At 27.5% G+C, this 14,725-nt stretch overlaps 1 pseudogene; it reads right to left on the bottom strand.

The window, feature by feature from the left end:
* Positions 1–2,263: 2,263 nt before the first annotated feature.
* Positions 2,264–14,590, bottom strand: LOC126551520 (uncharacterized; annotated as a pseudogene).
* Positions 14,591–14,725: the final 135 nt, after the last annotated feature.

Here is a 14,725-nt window from a genome sequence, read left to right as displayed (position 1 = left end):
TTATTCCGAAAATATTTAGTAAAATAATTAATGATAAATTTACTCCTTTAATAAGTAATGTATAATTAATTAACGAACAACATGACTTCAGAACCAAACGATCAACCGTACCTAACTAACCTAGCAATTTTGAATTTTCAAACAACACATTTTTGATTCCTTTTCCTCCAACGCTCAAACTGATGTGGTGTACCTATACTGACTTTAAAAAGCCTTTCGAAAAAGTAAACCATAACCTACTAATTGCAAAGCTAAAATATAGTGGTATAAATAACCCTCTATTATCTTGGTTTATTTGTTTTTTAAAAAATAGATTTCAAATTGTAAAATATGGCTACTTATTGTACTCGCCACTCGGATCCAATTTCAATTAGTTCAGGTGTCATCTACTTCATTATTTTTATAAATGATATACCTATCTTCGGCAATACAAAATTAAAATTTAATACTATTTGCTGATGACGTAAAAATTTTTAAAACTATAAATTTTTAATACGACACTATGCTGTTACAATCTAATTTAAAGTGTTTTCAAAATTGGTGTATTGAAAATGATAAGCAAATAAATATTAATAAATGTGCTATAATTTCATTTTCTTATAAAAAAACTAATATAGGTACTATATGATTATACTTAATTTAATTCTGCTATCAAACGTGTATTTATTATTAATGATTTAAGTATTTATTTTGAATTATTAATGACTTGAAATGTCACTAAATTATATAATATGTTCTATCGATATGGTTGTAAATTTTGATGTTAATAATTACTATATCAATAAGTTGAATTATTTTTATATTTTTTAAAAATGTTTATTATTATTTATAAATTAAAAATTGTAACTCTATTTTAATTTTAACATAGTATACTGACATGTAACATACGTTTTGCTGCTGTAAGTTGTTTTTGTAAATGGAGTTAATTCCGTATGAAATAAATACATATTAAATCAAACACAAAATTGTTATGTTGAACTCAAGTTTGTTTTGTGGCATGTCAAAAGTTCACACAGCAATTGGGCTGCATGAAGTTAGACCTCTTTAATTAAAAAATATGTTTTCTTGGAAACTAATCAATTACTTAGGTACTACATAAAGTAATTACCTATTTAAAAATTATTATATTATAATAGTTCCTATACTTTTGAGCAGGTCTAGTCGATTAGTTAAATCAGGAAGAGAGAGGAAACTTCATAAATGTTTATTTAACACTAATTTATCTAATTTGAAACATTCATATTCATATGGTAGAACATAAGTACTTATATCAGTGGTAGGGAGAATTTGAAAATTTTTAGATTCTTATCTAATATTTCACCTCCCATCCAGAACCAAACAATAATTTACTTACATATTTTAAATTTTTAAACTACTTGCTGTAAAAAATATTAAAATACTAGTTGACGCTAAATTAATACTCTTTCATTATTACTCGCCATTCTTTAAAATGCTTCAGGTGTCACCCATTCAATTACCTAATTTGCTAAGCCGCTGCTAAATATTACAGTGTTTAATTTTATTAAACATAACAATAATAAAATATTCACATATTACATCAGTAATAAATAAATAAAAATGTATTTGTATACATATCATAAATAATATAATGTATTAATACTATTAATTACCATGTACAACAAAGTATCATATTATGTATAATGAAGTAAATATTTCAAAAAGAGAAAACAAAATTAAAAGCAACATAACTCAAAATATATATAACAGCATACATTTATGCAATTTAGCGATACTAATTTTGAAATACACAACTATGATATTATAACATCAATGAAATAAAGTACTCGGGACTCAGTGGTGGATTTAAGGAGGGGCCAGAGGAGCCTGACCCATGGCTCATAAGATGTATAAGAATGTAACTGTGAAATATAACTTATAATTACGAAAAATTCAGGTTTCTGGTTTTATATTAATGTAAAAAAATATTGGGCCCAACCCAAAACAAAATCCTAGATACGCCACTGACTCGGGTATATATAAAAAAATTTAAGTGATTACTTAAAAAATATGATCATATCTTAACTTACAAAATAAATCACCTATGCCTTCATTACGAACTAATGTACTATAATTGATATATTAAAACAATTAGAAATTTTCACTAAATTTAAATACTGATAATCTATTACATTTTACTTGATTTTCTTGCAATAGTCTTAATAATAATAGTATTAGGATTTCAACTACAAAAAACAAATCAGTCATTGTTATTAAATTGTTTACTAATAAGTAATTACACAAGTTTACATTACATTATACAACATAAACACATCAAATTAAAATTTTCTTTGAACAATTAGTATAAGTATAAGTAATATAAGAAAAATAAAGTTTAACGATTATTGTAATTATCAAATTAAAAATAATTTATATAATTTATTCTTTGGCCCATGTTAAAACGATGCCATTGTCTTGGATCTCTATCAGCCATGGGTTTCCAGTGTGGATCATTTGGTCTAACATTAACTGCTCTAACAGTTAAAGGAGCATTTTGAATTAACATTGAATCCTTTGCCGCTATTATACTATGTCTAAGTCGTGGATCATCAATTCCCACCTAATAAAATACACATATATTTTTTATTTTACATACAATTCAAATAATGTTAATGTTATTTACCGTAGGAGGAATTCTAGAGTAGTTGGGTATAGACACTTGGCATGGTATCAGTTGATATTTCATTGGCAGATGACTACTAAGGCAAGCGTTTAACTCTACAGCACAACTATTACTAAAAGTAGAGCTGGCAGCAGGTTCTTTAATTATACTTTTTCTGCAATTCCAAAATAATTGTATTAAGTATAGAATTAAAATTATGTGATGAAAACATACTTTTCTTGAATAGTTTTTTCAAAATAATAAGGCAATTCTAATTCTGGTAAATGAAATGGAGAAGGTTGATCAACTATGGTTGTTTTATCAATACATGTTTTTATAGTATACCGTAGTTTAGCCATAATATAATCATTTACTTATAGTAATTCTATTAAAATGAACCTATTTTTACTAAATTATAAAATGTTAAATATCACAGCAATTCATGAATTTAATTTTATATTCTAAAGAAACTAATATGGCTACATAAAAATAAGTATCAAGAAACTATAATAGTTATCATTTTTAGCAGGGCTTGAAACCGGTAACCGGTTACCGTGACTACTTTTTGGATCTGGTAACCGTTTACCGGTTTTCTTGCCTCAATTTTGAGAACGGTTACCAATTACCAGTAATCACGTATTTTAGTAAAAGGAGAAACCTATAATGGAAACTATTTATTTTTTGAACCGGTTAATTAATCAAAACCGTTAATCTCAAAAAGTCAAAACCAAATAACGTTAAAACAATGTTATTTGAATTATTTTCTAAATAGTAAAAAAAAATTATTACATGTTTTGTGCACTAAACGATAGCATAAATCATATTGCACACGAGTCTGCAATGAAGTACATTTACCACATTTTATGTCTTTGATAAATCGCTTATTTATTCTAAAACCTAGTTACGGTTATCATGGTTACCTGGTTACCAGGGTAGGTAACACACACCTATCAATGTTTCCAGGTAACCAGGGTAACCACCCTGTAACGCATTTCGATTCTGTGTGCCAAAGCAAAGACATAAAATGTCAAAATAAATAATAAAAGATTATAAAATAAATAATTATTTTAGATTTTTAGAACCACGAAGAAAATATAAAAATGTAAAAACACCAAAACAAAAATAACTAATAATATTACCGGTTACAGATAATCTTAAAGAATTAAAACCGCTTCTAAACCGGTAACCGGTAACCACATTTTTAGAGATTATTTTGGTAACCGGTAATCAATTAAAGGCGGCTTTCTACTACATACATGTACGTGTACGTGCATAAAAATGCGTTTCTGTGATTGGTTGGTGTACATGGTAAGCTTTTGGTATACCAGAAAGTTTATACGTTCTTACCACACGATAACCACAACACCATGAAGTTGAATCTAGTTCAACTAGCTGTTTCCGTTCTAACGGTCTAATTTGAGCGATAGCAGCAATATTAAATATGTTAGATATGTTATTATAATTTAATATTATAATATTAAAACATAACACATTTAAGATTTTTAAATTTGCGATTGCTGCTATCGGTTAAATTAGACCGTTTGAACGGAAATAGTTGAACTGGATTCAACTTAATAATATCGTGGTTATACGTGTGGTAAGAACATATAAACTTACTGGTATACCAAAAGCTTACCATGTATACCAACCAATCACAGCAACGTATTTTTATCATATATAAAACTTTTACTCGTTATAAAACTCCTATTGTTTACAATTACTCATTAGATAATATAGTATTAAATAGAGCTTATTCAATAAAAGATCTGAGTGCTCTTTAGCTCAGATTTATACTTTAAACTAAATCATGAATATATTAGGCTCAGCAAATCTTATAAAATGTTAGGCTCCATAAATAGGAATACTTAACAATTTAATAACCCTACTACTATAAAAACAATTTATTCCTCCCTTGTACGATCTGTTCTTGAATAATTATCACTAATTCGGAGTCAATCGTTATCCACTCATATTCATGATTTAAATTCTTAAAAAGAATTGCCTATATAAAAAACTTATCCATTTCTAAAGAATCTATTAAGCCATTTCAAAATGTAGTAATCTTAGTATCTCCAACCAAGACATTAGCTATTTGATATCATGTTCGTATACGACTTGTTAAATTATAATGTTGTAAGCCCTGAGCTTCTAGTTCAGATCAATTTCCGTATTCCCTTCTTCTACTCAAGAAATCATGATCTTTTTGCCATCCCATTCCTCAAGTCCAAAACAAGTAATGACTCATTCTTTGTTAGAGCTCTGAAAATTGAAATTTAGTCTCCCCCACCTTAGATTTTTTCAATACTACTCGTCATACTTTCAGATTTAAGTCAATTATGCTTTTAAAAACAACATTATAATTTTAATATTAGTCCTCGTTAATCAGTGATTTCTTTATGTTTTTATATATTTTATATTTTTAATTATTTGTATCCTTAAATACATAGGCGCCAATTGCATGGGTGTTCGGGGGTCTCAGCCCCCATTGAAAAGATTGAGATTTGAGTTTAATTTGAGAGGAGACAGTTAAAAATATAAACATAAGTCGTCTTCTTCCTGCGTCTCTACTCTTTAACCACATATATTTAAATTATTATTAAGGGCAAAAGTTAAGGATAATAATTAGTATTGAAAAGTATATAAATGTATAAGTTATATATTTATATACTTTTCAATATTACTTAGTGTTGTACTTAATAATTATTATATTCTGTAATTACTTTTTTCTATACATTATTGGTCTATAAACCACATTTAATTTTGTAAAAGGGCAAGTTCCGTTAAATTCTAAATAAATAAATATATTATTTATGGTGATAAACTGATAAAATCTATGATACCAATATTAACTAACCAGTGCTACATTTTGTAACAATATTGGTAACAAAAGATCTCTTCCGTCACAGATGAGTACAATAGCATGGCCCATCCATTTCTTTATTATCTATGATTTTTATACACGTACACGTACACGTGTGTAGTGGAAACCCGTCTTAATTCTAAAAACCACGAAAACCAGTAACCGGTTTCGAAAAATGTTCGGACCTTTTTTTTCGGGAGCGGTTTCAAATCCTGTTTTTAGACAACTATTTTAAATAACAGATATATACTTGTTCAACTTTTGATGAGTTTGACTTAGATGGAGAATTTTTGGGTGATTGTTCTTTTTCTTCATTTTGTAAATTATTTAATTATTTAATTTATTATTTATTGGAGTAGAAACTGAATGTTCTAAAATATCACTTGGATAATATTCTTCTTGACTATAACGAACATCACTCATATATGTTTCATTATACTGTAAATAATCGTCATAAAAAATTAATCTGTATTAATATTAATTATAAATTTATTATTTTTATTATTAAACCAATCATTTGTACATTGTTTAAATTTTATTATCCTCCATATAAGAAATTGCATACCTATAAGAGTATTTATATTTTAGAATATATTTTTAAACTTACATATTTTTAATGGACTTGAATGCGTTTTAAATGTTTTTTTTTTGTTTTTTTGGTAACAATAACAAGATCTAAAAAAAATTTAAAAATCAAATCATAAAACCATACCATATAATAATTTTTGTTTTTTTTTTTGGCGACCCTTAGTTTTTATATAAATTTGTAATTTGTCCTGTTAACAATCAACATTTAGAGCACCTTGAAAATTACTAATAATGATAAGATATTTTATATTTTAAATTACCATTAAATTTTTCATCATCGCTTAGATCATCAATAAAGGTTTATCATTGGTCTGCGTGGACAAGTCTTCTTTACGTTGTTGGTTTTTTTCTATTCTTTTTTTTTGTGTCTGTTTTTTCTTAATTTCTTTTTCTTGTTATTTTCGTTCTTTACTTCTTTGTGTTTTTGATATTTTTAAGGTTAAAATAATAATACAACGATTATTTTAAAGCATACTTGGTACTTACTACTAGTTCAGAATTATTAATTTCACTAAAATCACAAATCATATTTTTAAATTGTTATTTATTAAAAACTAAGTAGCTAAAAGTAATTACATTTAATTAAAACATTTTCAATACACATCGTCTAGTCTAATAATTTAGCAAGTACTTTTATGAACTATTCTTCTAACTGTAAAATTTGAAATTGAATTGTTTTGAACTTATTTGTGTAGAAAAAAATTACATTTAATTTAATTGTTCAATATTATTACTCAGTTGGTTATCAGTAGCCGCCGTAACAAGTTGTTCTCAGTGCTCTGTTCAATCCTAACGTCTGTATTTCTTATAATTAATCTTATTCAATGAATCCTAAAAATAACAGTAGTTCTCCTCAAGATCGCAATCTTCCAGATACTTGAAAAAAAAAATAATAATAATACAATAACTAGTAGTGATGCTCTCACTCCTAAGCTCCTCCCTATACAAGTAAAAATAAATTCGCTCCACTTCTAACTCTCCAAGTCAACGAACGGACAGCACCGCAGATGAGATCAGTACTCAACAATCACAGGATAGACCAAAATTCTACCTATTTACGTATATAATATTTCTGATTATGTAAACTTTCATACATCATTAGCCAACAAATTAAACTCGTATTCTATTGATGATTATAGATTATAGAACAGCAACAAAGCTTTTCAACGATTCCGGCATAGAATACCACACTTACCTATTTCCAGAAAACAAACAGCTATCCGTTATCATTAGAAATCTCCCTATAAATATATCAGAAGTGCTTGTATACATAAAGAACTCGTAGAACTGAAATTCAAAGTAGCCTCAGTCACTCATCTTCAAAACAAATTCAAAACTTCAATACCTATCGTAGCGGTACTGCTATCCAGCTATCTAAATCATCTACTGAGATTTACTCCCTAAACAGACTCCTGTATTGTGTTGTAGCGGTAGAATCAAGGCAACCTTCTAAGGCATTCCTCAATGTACTATAACTGTCAGCGTTTTTCGCATACAAAAAAGTTTTGTCTCTTACCACCTAGATGCGTCAAATGCGCAAGTGATCAGTAATAGAAACTCCACCCATATGTATAAACTGCCTTAGCGATCACCCAGCAAGCGACAGAGGTTGTAATTTTCTATAAAGAAATTTCAAAAAAAAAAAAAAAACAAGAATAACGCTACTCAACTTCCAAGCAATTTAACTAAATTAAAATTCTCAGTGAACATCTCTAATAACACACAAAATGATTTCATGAAAACTCTGTTACCCCTAATCAACACATTTGTTTTTCAATGATTGCAGAAAATCATAGTAAATCTGCCAACCATCCTTAATAGCGTACATCTACACTCAAATGAATCTCCATAATAATATTCTATTAAACTGGAACGCCAACGGACTAAAAAATAAATGGAACACTTTACTACTAGCCTTCCTTACTCATCATAACATTGAAATAGTTTGTATAACAGAAACACACTTATCAAGTTTAGACAAAATTAAATTCCCCGGTTACATATATAATACATCGCGTAGATCGTATTACACACTTACACCATCACGAACTATGGGTGGAGTTGTTATTCTTGTTCGTACCCAAATTAAACAACAAGAAATTCCTAATCTAAACCTGCTGTGCCTAGAAGCCGTAGCAGTGATAATTAAATTAAACAACAGATATGTTACCATTGTCAGTGTTTATCAACCTCCTAGTCGCCAAATGCACATTTCAGATGACGATAAAATAATGAGTCTAGATAACTCAATTATAACGGTAGGCAATTTGAAATGCAAAACACACTAATTGGGGCTATCGTGTTATTAATCCAAATGGCATCAAACTACTATCTTTTATAGTTAAAAGCCTCACATAATTTATGCTTCAAATGAGTCTACTGATTTTCCTTCAGATATTGATAGACAGCCAGATATCTTAGATATTTTATTAATAAAATCAATTATTTTAAATTGCACGCAAGTAACTCTCGCAGAGCTTGGCTCAGACCATATCCCAGTTAAAATCACAATTAATTGACAATCGTATCAGTCAAATAACCCTCTAACTAAAGGCAAACTGGGACATATTCTTAAATCAAATTAATACAAACTTAATAATACCTAAAACTATACCCACGATCAAAGTTGCAGAACAAAATATGTCTGAACACCTAACCGCAGTCATTGCTGACGCCACACGAGGGTGCTCTAAGCCCACGCTACATAATACTAAAAACATTGGCTTTCTACCTCAATATATATCATCCTTAATTCAACGCAAACACCATGCTAGACACATTTGGTAAAAACAAAGAAATACGGCAAATAAAAAATCACTGAATAAACTCACCAAGGAAGTTTGAACGGCCCTACAAAACAACCGTGTGTCGTCGTATAATAGCTATCTACTAAAATTTGCACCAGGGAAATTCAAATTTATGGAAGGAGACCAAAAGACTACTAAACTAAGAAATTAACGTAATCCACCCTCTCCGTACAGCAAATCAACTAGCGATATCTGACGCAAACGAATGTAATGTTTTTTCGGAAATGTTATACAAGACATTTTCAACCAAACAAACAACAGATGTAAATAATGAACGACGGGCGCAGAAGTTATTAGAGCTACCTGATTATTCAGTTTAAAAATGTTTGGATTATGTTACATCCAACGAAATTAAGCTAATTGTCAACAATTTACTTACCAAAAAAGCCCCGGGTCACGACCACCTTACCAGCCTTCTGTTTAAGACACTTCCTACCAAAGAATTCGTCTTTATAACTTCCTTATTCAATTTTTTGCTACGCGTTGGACACTTTCCACTGTACTAGAAGATAGCAACAATTATATTACTTAAAAAAACGGGTAAAGATAAATTAAATCCTGACAGCTACAGACCAATAAGTCTTCTTACCACCCTTTCAAAATTTTTTTAAAAAGCTATTCACAAGAGACTACAAAATTATTTGAACAGCGCAAATGTTATCCCAAAATTTCAATTTGGTTTTAGATCCAACCATTCGACCGTACATATTGGAACATATCAGCACTTCATTTGAGACGCATTGCTATATTGGTGTTGTATTTATAGATGTCTCAAAAGCGTTTGTTAAAGTATGGTACGAAGGCCTTTTATATAAACTGCAATCTTTCAATTTTAAGTACCTATTTAATATAATCAATTTTTTTCTTACAAATAGACAATTCTTAGAAAAAATAAACGACAATTTCTCTGATCTCCGGTGTACCTCAAGGGTCCAAACAGGAATCTATATCTATATCTATATCTGATATACCGCAGTCACTACACACAAACATCGCCCTATTCGCAGACAACACAACTATTTATAGTGAATCCCGTAACGTTGAAGCGATAACTCACAATTTACAAGATCACCTAAATCTTTTAGCAAAATAATGCAACAGCTGGAAAATACTCATAAATGCCTCAAAAAGCTCAGCAGTCATTTTTAGCTTACTTCGCTATTCCACTCCACCATCTCTAAGATTCGATAACGATTCCATACTTCTGTCAAGTACCTTGGTGTCACGCTAGACAAGAAGCTAACCTGGATGCCTCACATAGCTTCAAACAACAAGCATACTAGTGCCATTCAATGTTATTCCATATCCAGCATATCCTAAACAAAAAATCAATGATACAAAAAAAATGCTCAATATTAATTTACAAGCAATTATTACGTTCACTAATTATCTACGCCTGTCCTGTTTAGGGTAACTACTCAGAGACACGATTAAGAAAAATACAAATTTTCCAAAACAAAATTCTACGAATAATAACAAACGCACCAGGGTTCATGCGCAACAAAAATCTACATAAATACCTCCGAATCATCAAAATTCAAGACCATATAAGAACCCTTGCTGCAAATTTCCATAGCTCACTCCATAAATCAACTGGCTCACTACACTTCAACTTACACATACGTCCACCACCTCAAAGACAACTAAAATGCGGTCGTCCGCGCAATCGTATTCCTTAATGATTATTAAACAATTATTATTTTTAAGACTATAGAAATTCAACAAAATTTAATTGTATGAATTTGCTTGGATAAGAAAGACCTACAGCCAACAGGGCTCCACAACACAAAATTATAAACAACTAAAAGTACTTCCAGTTAAATTATTATACAAACAATTTGCTATTCTATTTTCGACAAGCAAAATTAGTAATAAAAATGACACAAAGCGTGACATTAGAGCGGATGACATTGCTGTATAGTACACAAAAGAGTTTGGAAAACATTTTGTTGACTATCTAGGTCCTACTATGTTCAACTTGTTATCATTAAATGTTAAAAAATGTATATACGATAATGTTAATAAGGTACAAGGATATACATATAATAAAAAAATTGTATTTGAGTATCTGTTAGAACAACTATAAAAAGTATTATATAATTCTTTAAATGAAGTTATAAGTTAAGTATTAAATTGTAATAAAAAAAAAAAAATTATATAATGTAATTATATTCTTTATCAGTATTGTTATTATTGTCTATATTTCTGATCAACCAATAACCATAATTATTACTATTGCTTATCACTATTATTACTATTTATATATTATCATGCTAAAATAGTCAAAAATTAATGTTACTAATTATCTATAAATGTAGATAGGCATATTATAGGCTAGAAATGTTTTATTTTAAAATTAAAAAAAAATATTTATTATTAATAAACAATTTTACTTATAGTGATATGATGAACTTGATATTTTTCAGAATTTATACTTTACCAACCCATCCACTCAAAACCCACTAAAAGGCTTTCATATTTTTAACTACTCACTATAAAAAATATTAAATTATTATGAATTAGAATTTACCCAAGAGTTCTATAAAAAAACTCTTTTCGCCAAACCAATAGTACATGGGATAGATGAACTAAGTTTATTTTAATCATATTCTACTTATTAATTATTAGTTGTACCATTTAACTGTTGACCTACCATATATTTTTTTTTAATTTTTCATTATACTTTCAAAGTGTCATCAACCATAGGCTTGTCTCGAGGTGATGGTATTGGTGTACTACTTTTATTATTATTATTAATAGCCTCCAGAAGAAAAATATAATGGTTTTTAATGTTTTTATACATATTTAATCATTACATCAAAAATAATTGAAAATTACCTAAATTTTCATCTGAGTTTTTGTCAAAGCTTTTTAATTAAAGAGGTACAGGTATTTGCAGGAATTTTGCTCTTATCATTTTTAAATACAAAATTAATTTCTGAAGAGGGTGGTGATTTTGGTTCCTCTTCAAAGTTGTTCTGAAAATAGAATATCAGTTATATAGGTACTAAATTATATAGAATAGTAAAACATGAACAATTATTAAAAATTAAATATAATATAAGTCTAAAAAATATAAGAAAACAAAAAAAACCTTAAAATCTTCATTTTCATTTTCATACTCTGGTAGATCATAGTGTAATTTTCCAAAAGACTAAAAGATATACACATATTAACATGTTATTGTGTGATTTATTAAATTATGTATACTTTATATTAAATCAATGTTTTTGTTTATTATATAATATACCTTCAATATTTTATTTTTGTTCTTTATCAAGTTTGGCATGGCTAAACCAACAATTTACACCTGAATAGAATTTCATACCAGTATGATAATATTTACAAAGAAATTCGCTATGCATAAATGTACACCTATCCTCTTTACTACAACAATCAATTAAATAAAATTTGCACAGTTTCATTTTGCAACCATTTAGTCGTTGATGAGAATAAGTACAATTATTTTCCTATAAAACAAAATATTAACAATGAAATAAACAAACTTCATAATTTTAATGTTTATAATTCTTATTTAATTTTACTTTAAGACATTTTGATTGATAAAAATATTGACAAACTTTTTCATCACTTTCAGAACTTTTATTTTTCATGCCTAAACCCGCAATCAAATATTGTCTCATAGGACATAGGACTATTGCGTTTATACATATAACCACTATTACCACCACTTTGTTTCCTCTTCCTCTACTGTCAAAGTTATTCAAAGGGCGAAATTCTTCTTCATTTTCTATAAAAATATATTAATTTTTTTACTGAATGATGTAATATAAAACATAAGTGAATATTAAATATGTGACAGTTATGCACACAAAACTTTAGTTTTATAAATATAATACCATTGTTTTAAATGTGACAATTAATCCTTAAGTTAACAACACGTCAACACACATATTGTGTAAACTTGCATATTAATTTAATTATTGTTAATAATACTATGGCTACATATGGCTAACATAATTACTGGTATAAACGTAAATTAAATACATCTTACAATAATTATTTAAAGATTCTAATACAACTAATTAAACATATTGTATGATATATAAGATTAAACAAAATAATTTACCAAATTCTTGTGGAAATGTTTCAAAATTGTATACGTCAGGACTATTGGTTTCTACAACATATACAATTTCTTCATCATTTACAGTCTTAATAGGTTCCATTGGTGTATCATTATTTGTTCTTCTATTAAACAAGCCATATAAAAAAAAAAAAAAAAAAATTAAAATACAAACATTTGATGCCATTATTATCACAATTGCTTACATTTTTATTATTTTTCAACATGAGTTGTTCTTTTTCATCGCTCTGATCAAATCTACTTCTCTTATGTATATCATCATCCATTTAATACCTAACATCTCTTTTCATTATAACCCCTTTGTTTCTAGAAAATTTATCCCTGGATCTATTGCTATTAAATCCAAAAAAATTTTTATGTAAAAGAGCATGTATTATTTGTTGATGAGTTCTCTGCTTCTAGCACAACACAAACAAAAAATAAATTATTATATTATTATAGTACAATAAATTATAGTTTAATTTATTGTTTACCATGTTCTATGAAGTTTCAAATTTTTTTTTTTTTGCACCTTCTCCAAAACAATTTTGTTTACATAGTTTAGGCTCTGTATTTTGTTCAGTCGTTTCAGCCATTTCAGTATCTATCATCTTCCACATCAAAAATCTCCCCATCTTCAAGATCTTCAACGACCTCATTTTTACAACTACTACCATAACTTAAACAATTGAAAATATCTATCTTAACTATAAAATTATTATTAGTAGTATTTATTAGTTTTATACTTAAAACATTTATGTAGGTAACTAATCTAATATTAAATGTAATCTAATAATTAAAAAAAAAAATAGTATCTAGAACATATTGAGCCAGGTTAGGTTACACAACTATAATTAATAAACAATATTAATCTACCTAAACACAGGAAAAAATGCTAGCTTTTATTTCTTTAATGTTAATTAATTTATTATTATTTTATAAATGTGTTTCAATAGAATTATACATTTAAATAGGTTTAAGATTAATTATTAGTAATAAATCAACTATTTCCTTTGGAAATTTGGGATTATATTTCAATATTTTCTAAGAATTAAATAAAAATAATTGGTCTACCAAAATATCTACTAGGTAATACTAACAATTAATAATCTTAATTGATGGCTATATAAATATAATAAGGTAATTATAATTAATATATGGGTAGGTAAATAAATGATAAATTATTAATAGATTTTTAGCTTTGAGATAATATTTTTAATATCCTATAATCGGCTATAAATATACTTTAGTTGAAGTTAATAAAGTAGTACCTATTAATTATTTTAATACTGTAATCATATTGTTATATTGAGAATTAACAACAAATATCTGTAACACTTCACTGTAAATCACTTATAAAAATAATAGGAATTAAATTTTAAAAATAAGGTAATGTTACTTTTATTAAAATTAATTATGCCGAATCAAATTTAAAATATTTAAATACACGATATTTAAATTTACGTTAAAGATATTTGTAAAAATTAAATATTTTTATTATCGACTGAAAAAATTTACATTATTTTTTTACATATTATGTAAATCTATTAAATAATCATATCCACCTTGTGAACGTTTCAATGGTAACTGTACATTACCAACTGAGAGTGGATTTTTGAAGTTTTCATCTTAATTTCTATCACAAACAAAAAGTAAAAACCACAAATGGTTGTATGCAAATGATTTTGTTGATTTTATCTAATGACTGATTGTACTTTTTTTAGCTTATTAGCATTAGGAAAAAACCTCATTTTTAAATTTAA

This window comes from Aphis gossypii, chromosome 1 (genome assembly GCF_020184175.1).
Source record: "Aphis gossypii isolate Hap1 chromosome 1, ASM2018417v2, whole genome shotgun sequence".
Taxonomy (NCBI): Eukaryota; Metazoa; Arthropoda; class Insecta; order Hemiptera; family Aphididae; genus Aphis; species Aphis gossypii.
Note: the sequence above shows the minus strand (reverse complement) of the source record. Positions and strands in the feature narration are given on the sequence as shown.